Below are 14,959 nucleotides of genomic sequence, written 5' to 3' on the forward strand. Positions count from 1 at the left end.
CTTTCCACTGCTTCCCATTGTCTCATAACCCCAGTCGGAGCTAGGAAGGGAGAGAACCACTTCCCAATCCTCCACCATCTGGTGACGCTGCCAGCAGCACCTTCTGTAAAGACTAGACACACACACACTCACTCACACTAACACACACACAAACACACACTTATGACATTTTGCTGTATGATTAATAATGGTATTTATTGCGTTACTGCTCAAATCAAATCAAATCTGCTCTTAGAGAAGATAAGCCACTGGTGTGTGAAATTAATGCTGGGTAAAATATTCTGAAATGTGCGTTTTCTTGGGCTGCAGTCTGAGGCAACTTGATCTCACATGAAACTTTCACATGAATTGCAAGAGCCTGAATAACAATCACATTCTCAACCAGAAGACTGAAGGACTCTCCATGGACCACAGCTAAACTGATCTGTAAACCCAAAACCACATCTCTTGTGTGCTGGCCAAGTAACAGTCTGTCACAGAAGACTACAGTTAGACCAGTAGATCACAAGGAGTTAATTATAACTCAAATCATAACTAAATCACAGATGATATGTGAAATCATAGAGGACAGAGCCAGGTTGAAAGACAATCATCACATATCCACTCAGATCCACTCAGATCCACTCAGATCATGGTAAGTGAAGTTCTGTTTGAAGAGGAGGATGGTACTGCAGTGTAGGAGGTAAGGATGTGGTTAACAGAGCACGTTCTGAATGAGACTGGACAGGGTTATGTATTAATGATGGGGAGATGGGAACTAAAAGCCTGGGTGAATCCAAAATGGCGCCCTATTCTCTATAAAGTACACTACTTTTTGTCAGAGCCCTGGTCAAAAGTAGTTCACTAGTTAGGGGACATGGTGCCATTTGGGACACCGACTGATTTTCCATATATTTATTAGCTAGAGGGTATAGTATGTTGCACCAGGCGAAGTCAGCAGCACTCTGCAGGGAGGAGAAGATGTGAAGGCAGAGTATAGAGTTGTGACTTATCTGACTTTACGTGTTCAGGTCTCAGGCAAGGTTAGGCTACTCATCACGCAAACAAGCTTGGGTCACAGAATTAAACCTCTATTGCATTACTTATTCCTTTCATCTCCTAGTGGGGCAAAGGGCCTATGTTGCATAGAGACACTATATTGCTTATGCTGCTAACCTGGTAAACCTGCTGAATGCTGATATTCCTGCACCAAAACATCCCTGACAATGGCTCTTTTCCTCTCATGTCTTAACACACCTGGACACATGGAGTTGCCTGTCGACAGTTTTATCTATTGTGCCGTTTACTTTCCAGCAGGATTCCAACCTATTTGACATTGAATTGGAGAGGAAGCCTTCTCCGCGGGAAGTTGTTTTGTCATCCTGTGTAGAACGACCCAGTAGCAACCAGGGGACTGTTTGTTTGACTCAAACTAGTAGAAGTGGAAAAGTTATTTCATCATCCTGGTTTCTAGAAGCAGTGAAAGTGAGATAATTCTTCACTATCTCCTCAACCTGAGAGATAAAAGGATCCAATTAAGAGAAGGGCCAGATAAGGTGAAGTCCCCTCTGTGTTGGGAGGTGGAAGTGGCTGTGCTTTAGCTGGGTATGGAATGGTCTCCTGGGCCCTGTAGGCTAGAGGCAGGAAGGAGCAGAGACGGACTCAGAGAGACACGCCATTACTCGCCTCAGGCCTTCCTTTACCAAACACGGTCTATCTCAAACACTCTCCTCTACAAACCCTTTCCAAGCAACCAACAAACGAACAGAGTTAAGTGAAGAACATCGTCTGGGAATGTAAGATCAGGGCTCTCTTGGGCTGTCTGTATGACCCACTCATCCCTTAAATGGAGCTACAAATGCAATGAAAGAAATTAGAAACAAATCATTTAGGTTCAGTACATCTCTTGCTTGTTTGGAGGGACCAAAAACACACTGTTTCTGATGTTCCTTTGCAGATATCTAGTCTTCCTACAGATCAAGAGAGATCTGTACCATGGTCGTCTCCTGTGTAAGACGTCGGATGCTGCCATGTTGGCTGCCTACATACTACAAGGTAAATGGACCACAGCAAACCCATGTATTTCTTGCCTGTTTTTTATTTAACATTTATTTCACTAGGGCAAGTCGTTAAGAACAAATTCTTATTTACATTGACGGCCTACCAAAAGGCAAAAGGCCTCTTATGGGGACGGGGCCTGGGATATTTTTTAAATGTTTAAATGCACATAAATATAGGACAAACACACATCACAACACTACATGAAGAGAAACCTAAGACAACAGCATAGCAAGGCAGCAACTCATATGACAACACAGCATGGTAGCAACACAACATAACAACATAGTAACAACACAACATGGTAGTAGCACAAAACATGGTACAAACATTATTGGGCACGGTCAACGGCACAAAGGTCAAGAAGGTAGAGACAACAATACATCACACAAAGCAGCCACAACTGTCAGTAAGAGTGTCCATGATTGAGTCTTTTGAATGAAGAAATTGAGATAAAACTGTCCAGTTTGAGTGTTTGTTGCAGCTTGTTCCAGTCGCTAGCAGCAGCGAACTGAAAAGAAGAGCGACCCAGGGATGTGTGTGCTTTTGGGACCTTTAACAGAGTGTGACTGGCAGAACGGGTGTTGTATGTGGAGGATGAGGGCTGCAGTAGATATCTCAGATAGGGGGAGGAGGCCTAAGAGAGGTTTTATAAAGGTGTTTGTTATAAGACTTCATGGAAAAATACCACTGTCACCTACTGTTTTCATTGTGATGTGAGTGTGTGAGTTGAGGTAGTGTGGTGGAGGTATAGGTCTAAAGCTCAGACTGTAGCCTCCAGCACTGTGGCAGCATCCTCATTGGCATTCAGGCAGCTGATTTAAGGCTTAGCTCTCCTGCCCCCGCCACACAGACAAGGCCGCCATCTGATTGTCTGGGCCTGGCTCTTTACAGAATCAGGCTGCATGACAAGGAACAGCGGTTAACCATAGCAGAGATATAGAAGAGAAGCTCTGATTGACTACAATGGGCAGCCAGGTTAACTCTATACAGAAGAGAAGCTCTGAGGGACTGATGTGGCTTATAAAAGAACCTATAGCAGAGATATAGAAGAGAAGCTCTGACGGCATGTACCATGACTACAATAGATTTGGTTTATAACAGCCAGGTTAACCTATAGCAGAGATATAGAAGAGAAGCTCTGACGGCATGTACCATGACTACAATAGATGTGGTTTATAACAGCCAGGTCACTATGCTTTATGTCATATGGGTTACATAGGTCTTCCCAGTAATGTATTTGTGTGTGTTGCAGACATCACAGGTAAAGTTGTTTCTGTTGTCTCCTGTGTTCTCCATCCTCCCCCAGCTGAGGTTGGTGACTATGATCCTGGAAAGCATCCTGAGGGCTACAGCTCCAAGTTCCAGTTCTTCCCTAAACACTCAGAGAAGCTGGAGAGACGCATCTCTGACATCCACAAGACAGAACTAATGTAAGGTGACACCTGTCAAACACCGCATTGTGATTTTATTTGACACATAGTTCACTCAGTCTCTGTCTGTAGTCTCTATGTACACCTGATTCTGAACATAGACATCATCCATCCCACTAGCCTCCTCTCCCTCTCTTCCCCTCTCTTCCCCTCTCTTTCCTTTCTCTCTCTCTCTCTCTCTCTCTCTCTCTCTCTACCAGATGATTATGATATTTGACATAGCGCTTGTAATTGAATATAGTGTCATCATCAGCATGATGATTGTGGACCTAACTTGATACAAGAACATCCTATCTCTCCTAGATAGAATGTTACAGCCATGATGAAAATAGATATGTTGATGAGATATATTATGCATGACCCTAGCTTAGCCGTAGATATGCAATTTCATATCCACATCATATGCTGAATATACAATATTTTCCTAGCTGCTATTTGTCCAACTCTTCCTGCTTATGGATAGTGGGTGAAGGGACCGCAGTGACCTTCAGAGTGTGTGCGTGTGTGCGTGCGTGCGTGTGTACGGGTGAGTGTGTGGGTGTGTGTTTTTCTCAGTACTGTACTGCTGTGTCATTAGTTTGTGGCAACCTGGGACAACTCTGCCAGTCAGCTGAACATCACATCACCCTCAAGAGGCTCTCTCTCTCCCCTCCCCCTTCACAGTATATGCAGTATCCATATATACAGACTCTACTACTGTAGACCACCTATGGGATCTTACCTCTGCTGCCCTCTAGTGTTGGTCTCTCTCATCTTTCACTCACTGAAATGAATGAAAGGAAATTCCCTTTACAAATCATTAGCTTACCGCTGGAACCTTTTCCATCCATCACCACACAGCCCACAGTAATCTGTCTGTTGTGTCCTCATCTCCCAGAGGACAGACTCCAGAAGAGTCCGAGCTGAACTTCCTGCAGAAGGCCCAGGAGCTGGAGACGTATGGTGTGGACCCTCACCCCCTGCAAGGTACCAAAACCTTGATAAGAGGAGGGTCCATTATAGCTCTGCACTGGCAGAGTCCTTTTAGCTCTCTATTGATTCCAGTACAGCCTGAACCTCGTTTAATACAACATGTTTTTTTTTGCTATTCTGTTTGTGAGGCCAGTTGTACATTACATACAGATATCGGATCTTAATTTGACACCTTTCGTCGCAGGAGGAAAATAATCCTGCAGCAGGATGATTTGAATAATGAAGAAATATTTAAAATCTCCGCCAGGGGACAGCTGGAAGCGGTGTTTGTATACAACACAGTACCTTACCTACAGGATACCTTATGTAGGCTACGTGCCGGCTATAGCGTGTCTTGTGTGGATTATAATAAATGGACGCAGCCTGCAATTGAACTAAATTTTGACAGTTCATTCATAAGCTGAGGATATAGTTGACCCTTGTACTGTATGTCGTAGCCTAGTGGAGACCAATCTATCTTGTGTTTTTTAAGCTATATAAGATGGTGGTTGTTGATGTGTATGGTTGCATTTCAAATACATTTTGGTACATTTGAATGTTGCAGTAATAGGACCTAGACCTAGCTTTTGAGCGAGTGAGAAAATAATTTTGATAGCTTGTCCTGATCCCATTGACTCAACTGCTATTTTTTCAGGGACTCACAAGGCTCATTTGAATTTCCTGATGTAGCAGGAAAATTCTCTGCGACAAAAGAGTGATCAAGTTAAGATCCGACATCTGTACAACAGCATATACCGTGTATTCAATACTTGTGTTGTGTCTGTGTCAGGATGTGTCAGGGAACCCTGCCTTCCTGGCCTTCACTCCGTTTGGCTTCACTGTCCTGCAGGGGAACAGGAGAGTCCATTTCCTCAATTGGTGAGTAATAATATGGTTAGCATAGTCATAACTTTTGTCAAGCCTTCCTTGTTTTACAGACAGAAATAGTTGCATAAAATGTAAGAGATTTAAGTGTGTAGTTGTTGCATAAAATGTGCGACATTTGGCTTGCCTGTCGTTAGCAATTGTTCTATTTTACCTGGCAGTCCAGAATCCCACGGTCTCAGACCTAAACCTATTTGTCCCTCCTCCTGACTAGAAAACAGAGCTGTTCTAATCTGCCAGTTGGTCACAAAGAATATTTCAACGCTTCTTACTGTTCTGTTCGGTTTTGACTGGTCTTGTCTTGTCTTGGTGGGTAGGGACGAGGTGACAAAGCTGAAGTTTGAGGCAAAGACATTCCATATATATGCAAATCAGAAAGAGGTGGGTTCCATGACATGCATTATTAAAATGGTTTCCTTTCTGCTCTGAAATTACACAGTGAAATTCATGTAGATAAACCTGTTTTATGCATTGGAAATGACCTTTGGGGAGAAGGTGTAATTTATCCGTAATAGAGAAGTTAATGACTTATCTGGAAATAAGATGTGGGTCCATTGTTGATAGATAAATGTGTACTTGTTGTGGTCTCGTTCATAGAAATAGAATGAATAGAAGTGGTGTCTCCATTCAAGTCAATGATTGCTTAATTGGTGGACTGGCAGCCATTTTGTGTGTACCCATGCCAGAAAGTAAAAGCAGGAAGTGTACCCTTCAATCTGTGCTGGGATTTGAGTCAACTCAACTGGCATTACAAAAAATGTATTCCATTGCACAAGCCACATCAGTTAGCATAATTTGAATGAACATTCTGCATTACCATGGCAATCCATCCTCAGTTTATATAACATTTCAAAATACCATGTCAATTATTGCATCCCAATACCAGGCAGCCATTGCAAGTGTACCCATGAGTTTACCAGTCAAATGCCAGGGTAAGAGCTTCCAAACCCGTTTTATTCATTCTATTTCTATGGTTTTGGTAGCCAAGTCAGAAGATGTGAAATACAAGATGTGCATACTCTGTCATACTCAGATGTGCATACACATACCTACATGTGTATACTCACTGCAGGACAAGAAGATCATCTTGACATATTTTGCACCTACACCTGAGGCCTGTAAACACCTGTGGAAGTGTGGAGTTGAGAATCAGGCTTTCTACAAGTGAGTTACACTGACTATCAGTAATTTAATCAATCAATCAATATATGATGCAATGTACACTACCGGTCAAAAGTGTTAGAAAACCTACTCATTCAAGAGTTTTTCTTTATTTTTCCTATTTTCTACATTGTAAAATAATAATGAAGACACCAAAACTATGAAATAACACATCATGTAGTAACCAAAAAAGTTTTCAACAAATCAAAATATATTTTATATTTTAGATTCTTCAAAATGGCAGCTTTGCACACTCTTGGCATTCTCTCAACCAGCTTCAGCTTCATAGTCACCTGGAATGCATTTCACTAACAGGTGTGCCTTCATAAAGTTCATTGGTATCTTTCCCTTCTTAATGCATTTGAGCCAATCAGTTGTGTTATTTATCAGCGTAGGGGCGTTACACAGAAGATAGTTTCTCCCTATTTGGTAAAAGACCAAGTCCATATTATGGTGAACAGCTCAAATAAGCAAAGAGAAATGACAGTCCATCATTACTTTAAGACATGAGTGTCAGTCAATAATGAACATTTCAAGAACTTTGAACGTTTCAAGTGCAGTCGCAAACCCATCCAAGTGCTATGATGAAATCCGCTCGCGTGAGGACCGCCACAGGAATGGAAGACCCTGAAGTTACTTCTTAGAGCCTGAGTTACCCTAAGTTCATTAGAGTTACCAGCCTCAGAAATTGCAGCCCACAAATGCTTCACAGAGTTCAAGTAACAGACACATCTCAATATCAACTGTTCAGAGGAGACTGTGTGAATCAGGGCCTTCATGGTCAAATTGCTGCAAAGAAACCAGTAATAAGAAGAGACTTGCTTGGGCCAAGAAACATGAGCAATGGACATTAGACCGGTAGAAATGTGTCCTTTGGAGTCCAAATTGGATATTTTTGGTTCCAACTGCCGTGTCTTTGTGAGACGTGATGTGGGTGAATGGATGATCTCCGCATGTGTATTTGCCACCGTAAAGCATGGAGGAGGTGTTATGGTGTGGGGGTGCTTTGCTGGTGACACTGTCTGTGATTGATTTAGAATTCAAGGCACACTTAACCAGCATGGCTACCACAGCATTGTGCATCGATACGCCATCCCATCTGGTTTGTGCTTAGTGGAACTATCATTTGTTTTTCAACAGGACAATGACCCAACACACCTCCAGGCTCATTAAGGGCTATTTTACCAAGGAGAATGATGAAGTGCTGCAACAGATGACCTGGCCTTCACAATCCCCCCAACCTCAAACAAATTGAGATAGTTTGGGATGAGTCGGACTGCAGAGTGAAGGAAAAGCAGCCAACAAGTGCTCAGCATATGTGGGAACTCCTTCAAGACTGTTGGAAAAGCATTCCAGGTGAAGCTGGTTCAGAGAATGCCAAGAGTGTGCAAAGCTGCCATCAAGGCAAAGGGTGGCTACTTTGAAGAATCTCAAATATAATATTTTTTAAGACTTTTTTGGTTACTACAGTTTTGATGTCATCACTATAATGTAGAAAATAGTAAAAAAATAAAGTAAACCCTTGAATGAGTAGGTGTCCTAAAACTTTTGACCGGTAGTGTATGTGCTATTATTACAATGTTATTACATTGCTAAATCTCTTTGTCTCTGTTCAATCACAGGTTGGACAAGTCCAGCCAGGTCAGAACGGTGTCCAGCAGTAATCTGTTCTTCAAAGGAAGTAGATTCAGATACAGGTAAATACATGTACTGGCTATAAGTAACGTTTTGAGGATCCTTCAGTTCAGTTTTTGGTGATAATGCACGGTTGAGTGTTATGTTTTGCCTCTGTGTTGGCTCTCAGTGGCAGGGTTGCTAAGGAAGTGATGGAGCAAAGTGCCAAAATAAAACGGGAACCTCCAGAGATTCACAGGTGAGCCTTGGTGCTTTTGATGTCTGAGTTACACAATGGCAGTTAGTTTGATGTCTGAGTTACACCATGGCTGTGTTTAGACAGGTAGCCCAATTCTGATCTTTTTTCCCACTCATTGGATTTTAACCAATCACATCAGATCTTTTTCAGATCTGATCTGAATGGTCAAAAGACCAATTATTGAAAACAATATCAGAATTGGGCTACCCATGGCACTTAGTTTGAGCATGTTGCTTACAACTCTAGATGGTGTAATTCCCACATGGCCCACATACTGAATATACACTATATGTTGCTGGACTGTGAGTCCCTTTGGATAAAACTGTCAGCTGAATTACCTCCACTATATATCATCCTATCTAGAACCTAAAAGGGTTCTTCAGCTGTCCCCCATAGGAGAACTCTTTGAATAACTATTTGTTTCCAGATAGAACCCTTTTCGGTTTCATGTACAACCCTTTCCACAGAGGGTTCTACCTTTAACCAAAAAATGGTTCTACCTGGAATCAATAAGGGTTCTCCTATGGGGACAGCAGAAGAACCCTTTTGTAACCCTTTTTTCTAAGAGCATATGCCTGTAACCCCAACATGTAACACGTTTCCACAGGGCTGGTCTGGTACCCAGTAGGAGCTGTCCTTCCATCACCCACGGGCCAAGGCTGACCAGTGTCCCCCGACAAAGACGGCGAGCTGTACACATCTCCATCATGGAGGGTAAAACACACACTGGCCCCTCTCCACACACAGCAGTTACAATCATTTACAGTAGACATAGATAGGGCTGGATTAAGTCTACTCATGTGTGTAACAACACGTTATAGCACACAGATGGCTGGTTTGCCAGACCCAGATAAAGCCTACTCCTGGACTGAAAAGTATGCTCAATGAATAATCTCTATTGAAAGTGCATTTTAGTCCATTAGTAAACTGGTCCCAGATTGCATCTGCACCGCTAGCAGAGCTACTTTAAACCCTACATTTACTTTAGAAGTGCCTTACAAAGCAGCTGCCATAAGATTTAAACGTGTCTGAGATCTATGCTGCTATGGTACTTCACTGCTTTAGTGTCTGAATGGTGCCTCTTACAGTGCCTCTATTCTGGGGGGCTTTTAACACACACACACACACACACACACACACACACACACACACACACACACACACACACACACACACACACACACACACACACACACACATGACGCACACAGCTTGAGCAGTAACCTGAGTAGTACCTTTGCTATGAGAGCGGAGCAACAGTTGTGTGTGTCATTCAGGCTTATCCATAATCCACACACACACACACACACACACACACACACACACACACACACACACACACACACACACCAAAGGCTGCACCAATTATCTATTCTCCTTTGTCATTCTTGCAATTCTCTCAAGAGTTGCTGTGACTAAGGTATTATTGTGGCAGGAGGAAGTCACCTTGCTGGTTTGTAAAGAACATTCACAGTCCCTTTTACAGTATAAACAGGAACGTGAAGTAGCAACTTACCTACATGATGTCGGTTGCATTGTATTGTACAATGACAGGTCCTGATATTGAACCCCTCCAACCCTGTCCAAACCTTTCCTGTTCTTCATTGGAATCTACAGTGGTAATAATACCCAGCCTAAAAATAGCCCTCCTGTCAGGGCCTCTCCATGTATGTCACTATGGAGTATATGGTTAGAAGGGTAACAGTTTTAGGGGGGTGGGGGGTGGTGGTGGTGGTGGGGGGGGGGTAGGATAACCACACTGCAATTGGGCCACATTCCTGATCTCAGGATGCTGCCAGTCACTCTCCCAGCCTGCCTGGCTGTCATAGAGACAGAGTTGTGTAGTGTAGCCAGCCATCGCCAGTCACAAGGACAAAGGGAAAGGGGACAACAGCAGACAGGGGACTAGGGACAAAAGTAGAGCGGACAGACACAGGGGAAGAGTAGGGTGGTAGGACGGTGGTAGGGCAGTTGTAGGACAGTGGTAGGACGTTAGTAGGGCAGTTGTAGGACAGTGGTAGGACGTTAGTAGGGCAGTTGTAGGACAGTGGTAACTTGGACGCCGGTAGAGTGCACTTATTCACTCCTTCAACAGCCACCATGGTGAAATGCCTGATCCGGATCGAGACCAAGGTGAATGTGCATCTGTGCATGATCAACCACTGCTACCGTGATATGAAGGTCCGCGTCCTCCAGCTGGGGCCCAGACTCATGGGCAAGGTTCTGGGGGGCCATACCCATCTTCCCTGCCCTCCCTGGGGCACCCTCAGCCTCCGGATTTGGGTCCGCAGAGGCCTCCTGGGCTTCGTCCAGGCTGAGCGTAACACCTCCTGGTTATGGCTCCAACAGGCCAGGTAGCTCCTCCGAAGGTAAAGGACCTCATCATCATGGCACAGGATCCAGAATCCCTTACTAAACCATCCAGGGTTACACTTACACATCTTAAAGAGCAAGTACATCATCATGGCACAGAATCCTCCATCTAGTGTTACAGATCTTAGTAACATTGCTTTGAAACAGCTTTGGAAGCCATGACCCTGGAGTCTGGGGGTAACACAAGAAGCCTTCGAGGAACCTCTTCCTTCTCAGATTCCCTGTTTCCATTAGGGATGGAACGATGGCATGCGGCTAGATGGAAGTATTTGTTTTGGGTCTGGTGTTGTGCGAAATGTTGTCTGGAGTAAATGTTATGGCCAACGGCTTTGATTCTGAGTTGATTTGGTTTAAGGTCATGTTAGTAGTGTTGTAGAGTGACATCAGTGGCTGCATTGCATGTCTGTTGTGTAGCAGTGTAGTGGAGCATTTGTAGAGGATTGGTTGGGGTATACCTGGTATTCATGGGTTGCATGTTTCATCACAATATTTTTTTGAATGTTTTTTTTGGGACTAATGCCTAACTAAGCAATTTACTCAATGCATTGTCAATGAGTGATGATGAAGATTTCATCAAAAGTGGCTTGGAAGTACAATGCCATTCAAAATTAGGCAAATAATTAGTAGGAAAACATTTTTTCATCATTTTGATGTTGCCAGATGGACTTTAGATGTATAGTCGTGGCCAAAGGTTTTGAGAATGACACAAATATTAATTTTCACAAAGTCTGCTGCCTCAGTGTCTTTAGATATTTTTGTCAGATGTTACTATGGAATACTGAAGAATAATTACAAGCATCCCATAAGTGTCAAAGGCTTTTACTGACAATTACATGAAGTTGATGCAAAGAGTCAATATTTGCAGTGTTGACCCTTCTTATTCAAGACATCTGCAATCCGCCCTGGCATGCTGTCAATTAACTTCTGGGCCACACTGATGGCAGCCCATTCTTGCATAATCAATGCTTGGAGTTTGTCAGAATTTGTGGGTTTTTGTTTGTCCACCCACCTCTTGAGGATTGACCACAAGTTCTCAATGGGATTAAGGTCTGGGGAGTTTCCTGGCCATGGACCCAAAATATCGATGTTTTGTTCCCCGAGCCACTTAGTTATCACTTCTGCCTTATGGCAAGGTGCTCCATCATGCTGGAAAAGGCATTGTTCATCACCAAACTGTTCCTGGATGGTTAGGAGAAGTTGCTCTCTGAGGATGTGTTGGTACCATTCTTTATTCATGGCTGTGTTCGAGGCAGAATTGTGAGTGATCCCACTCCCTTGGCTGAGAAGCAACCCCACACATGAATGGTCTCAGGATGCTTTACTGTTGGCATGACACAGGACTGATGGTAGCGCTCACCTTGTCTTCTCCAGACAAGCTTTTTTCTGGATGCCCCAAACAATCGGAAAGGGGATTCATCAGAGAAAATGACTTTACCCCAGTCCCCAGTCTAATCCCTGTACCTTTTGCAGAATATCAGTCTGTCCCTGATGTTTTTCCTGGAGAAGTGGCTTCTTTGATGCCCTTCTTGACACCAGGCCATCCTCCAAAAGTATTCGCCTCACTGTGCGTGCAGATGCACTCACACCTGCCTGCTGCCATTCCTGAGCAAGCTCTGTACTGGTGGTGCCCCGATCCCGCAGCTGAATCAACTTTAGGAGACGGTCCTGGTGCTTCCTGGACTTTCTTGGGCACCCTGAAGCCTTCTTCACAAATTTTGAACCGCTCTCCTTTTGAACCGTTCTTGATGATCTGATAAATGGTTGATTTAGATGCAATCTTACTGGCAGCATTATCCGTGCCTGTGAAGCCCTTTTTTGTGCAAAGCAATGATGACGGCACGTCTTTCCTTGCAGGTAACCATAGTTGACAGAGGAAGAACAATGATTCCAAGCACCACCCTCCTTTTGAAGCTTCCAGTCTGTTATTCAAACTAAATCAGCATGACAGAGTCATCTCCATGCTTGTCCTCGTCAACACTCACACCTGTGTTAACGAGAGAATCACTGACATGATGTCAGCTGGTCCTTTTGTGGCCGGGCTGAAATGCAGTGGAAATGTTTTTGGGGGGATTCAGTTCATTTGAATGGCAAAGAGGGACTTTGCAATTCATTGCAATTCATCTGATCACACTTCATAACATTCTGGAGTATATGCAAATTGCCATCATACAAACTGAGGCAGCAGACTTTGTGAAAATTGATATTTGTGTCATTCTCAAAACTTTTGGCCGTGACTGTAGTATAGCTTTAGCTAGCTAGCTAAGATTGAGTGGACACCAGGTTTTAGCTAGCTACCGTTAGCATTATTAGCTATGTTTGATGAACTTAGCTAACTAATGACAACATTGCCATGTCTAAAGTAAATTTGACAACATAATAATGCTGGAAAAGTTGTTTCCTACTAAACATTTGACTACTTTAGCAATATCTGCGTATTTCTAAGCAGTATAGTGTAATTTAGACTAAACAATTGTTAGCCTCTGTCCAGAATGACTGGGTATAACAGGATTTTAGGGCACCACTGTGGCGCTACTGATGGAGGCCGAATTGAGAACATTCATAACAATGGCATGACGCGACCAAGTGATGGAGGTGAAACCTATGAATATCTAGGTCAGAGGGGCCTACTGGATTAGAACACTTTTGTTCCTCTGTGTTTGACTTGATCAATGGAACATATTCTATTTAGCAGGACAAGGTAGTATCTACAACCTACAGCGAATGTGTGTGAGAGTGAAACCTATGATCCTCCATGAGGACTCTGATTCTCCCCCTGGATCGTTTTAAAGGCTGGCTGAGCTCTCTATTTTCACATTAACACTCTGGGTTACAGAGGAGATCCTGCCTCTAATCCCAAAGGTCTCCTGACTCAGGGATTGACATGAATAACTAGATCTGAACACTGAACTGAGAGACACAATATCTCTCTGCCCCAATGTGTAGTTTTGTTCCATGGTACACTGACATGTGTTATGTGGATTCACTATTTGTGTAATAGGAGTTGTTGCTCATTGTCTTTATGATGGGATACATTTTCACAGCTCTGAGTTTGATGTTTCTTCTACTATCTCTATCTCTCTCAGGCCTGGAGTCCCTACGAGACTCCGCCCACTCCACGCCCGTGCGTTCCGTCTCCCACGGCGACTCCTTCATGCCGCGACACCGTCACCACACAACAGATGCCGGCGAGGGCGGGTCATCCCAGCGGGTCATCTCTGACGAGGCCTACTGCCCCTCAGACAGTGTGCTGCCCACCCCCCATGGCCGAACACAGCCTGGAGCTAGCCGTGGCGCGCCACCCTAATGGAGCCCCCCTGCAGCATCGAAGAGGAGGAGTCGGAGGCCGGGACTCCTGAGGGACAGGTGGCTGAGTTTGGCCCCGACGGCAGAGTGCTTCGGCTGGGTCGGACCAGGAAGTCTCTCCCTAACAAGGAGGTGCAGGAGCTACATAAGTTCATCCTGAGTGTGTTGCGTATGTTCCTGGTGACCATGGGACTTCTGTTTGCCCTGCTCTCCCTCCTCATCATGCTGACTGAGTCTGACCTGGACATCGCCTTCCTCCGGGACATACGCAAGACGCCTGAGTTCCAGCAGTTCCACTTTGAGTATTTCTGCCCTCTCAGACGGTGGGTTGCCTGCAAGTTCCGCTGGATGGGAGGCTTCCTTATAGACAAGTGAGAATGACTGAGCGATGGAGGGAGAGAAAGAGGAGTGAATGAAAAAGAGGCCTCTGAGAGGACGTACGCGAAGGATGGAGGGAGGATAGGAGGAAGTCAAGGAAGGCTGTAGACAGGAAGGGAGGGCTGCTCCATCTGAACGGGAATTAACCTTCAAGCTTCTCCCACAAGTCACTTCCTGTTACAAGCCAAGGACCGCCCCCCTTCGCTGACCCTCTTCCCTTTTCTAACCATCAGACTGAACGGAGGACATTTTCTGAGCTCATGTTTTACTTTGGAAATTCAGGTCATTTCAAGGTACTTTATTTTTTTACCAAGAGACAAGGCAACAGAGTTATAAAACGACAGAAAATGAGACATCTGAGGTCTGTTATAGGCCTGGGAGGAAACACATATTATTCAACCAACAGAACAACAACAGTTGCCTTTATTTTCTATTACTTCATATGAACATCAATTGTAAGAGAAAAAAAACGGTATAATAATAAGATGGATACAAATATATTAGATGGACATTGATATAAAAAACAGAGGTGTGAAGTGTTGAGTTGTGTACTGTTTGAGCTGAG

General features: G+C 44.0%; 1 pseudogene; it reads left to right on the forward strand.

The window, feature by feature from the left end:
• Positions 1-14,585, forward strand: part of LOC121846325 — a 32,923-nt pseudogene extending 18,338 nt beyond the window's left edge.
• Positions 14,586-14,959: the final 374 nt, after the last annotated feature.

Source organism: Oncorhynchus tshawytscha, linkage group LG04 (genome assembly GCF_018296145.1).
Source record: "Oncorhynchus tshawytscha isolate Ot180627B linkage group LG04, Otsh_v2.0, whole genome shotgun sequence".
NCBI classification, from domain to species: domain Eukaryota; kingdom Metazoa; phylum Chordata; class Actinopteri; order Salmoniformes; family Salmonidae; genus Oncorhynchus; species Oncorhynchus tshawytscha.